Source organism: Elephantulus edwardii, unplaced genomic scaffold (assembly GCF_000299155.1).
Source record: "Elephantulus edwardii isolate Elephantulus edwardi_28Jun2011 unplaced genomic scaffold, EleEdw1.0 scaffold00022, whole genome shotgun sequence".
Taxonomy (NCBI): domain Eukaryota; kingdom Metazoa; phylum Chordata; class Mammalia; order Macroscelidea; family Macroscelididae; genus Elephantulus; species Elephantulus edwardii.
In genome coordinates this window covers 5,844,547-5,845,643 of record NW_006399772.1, presented here as the reverse complement: position 1 = coordinate 5,845,643, position 1,097 = coordinate 5,844,547, and positions in this window count along the sequence as shown.

The window sequence follows — 1,097 nt, the reverse complement described above, 5'->3', positions numbered from 1 at the left end:
CTTTTGTGACTGAGATATTTCACTCAGCATAATGTCCTCCAGGGTCACCCATTTTGAATAATATTGCATGAGTTCCTTGTTTTTAAGTAGAGCAAATTCTTTTATAAAGCTTTACAATTATTTTTTTTTACAATTAAAAAATTATTATTTAACACTAATCTCCAGGTGTGGAGGGAAGGTTTCCTTGACGATTAAGTCCCCTGTGGAGAATTGTATAAAATTAACATTCAAAAATTAAGTAATGACTTAGAAGTCATCATTATGTGCTGAATGCTTTACTTCCTGGAGGTAGCAAAAAAGAAAGGACAGATAAAGTTCCACTTAACAGGCCAGGATCTAAAATTAAACCAGGAGTAAAATGCAGATGGTGCAATGTTTATTTAGTTCTGTACCAAGAAGAAAAGCAAGCTGGAAGGATATAAATTGTTATGCTGAACTGCTTCTTTGCACTGTCCAGAAAATATTCAAACATTAAACTGGAGAGTTTGTGTTGGACAGAGATTAAAACATGACTCATAAAGGTAATATAGTATCCCAGGAGTCAGTAAAGTATAAACATTATTACTATCTCATTAATACATCTTCAGGTACACTCTCAATGTCTTAAGAGAACATTCAGCATTCATTTCTTTTCAGATTTTCTTGTTCATGCAGAAATACATAGAGAGCTCTGGTGGCCAAGTCTGCAGAGTGTTGTTAATCAAAAGGCTGTGTTTTCAGTGGTTCTAATCCACCAGCTGCTTCTCAGGCAAAATGTAGGCACTCTCTGCGTTTTTTTATTTACACCCTTGGAAACTGATGGGGAGTCTCTATGACTAGGAATTACAAAAAAGACATACTTAGGGAGAAGATTGACCGTCTTTCTCTCTCAGATGTGGTGGTGTTTTGTTAGTTTCTTTTTAAATTAACAAGTGAACATTTCAAATTGCTTTTTCCTTGTACATAACAACGAAATGTAAATCATAATTGTAGTTGAGAAAATAAAAAGCAAAAATTCCGACTATAACAGACATTCTTGGGATAAACATAGGAATGGAATATGAGGTGCAACCACTGTGGAAGGCAGTATGGCGCTTTCTCAAAAAGTTGCAAATAGA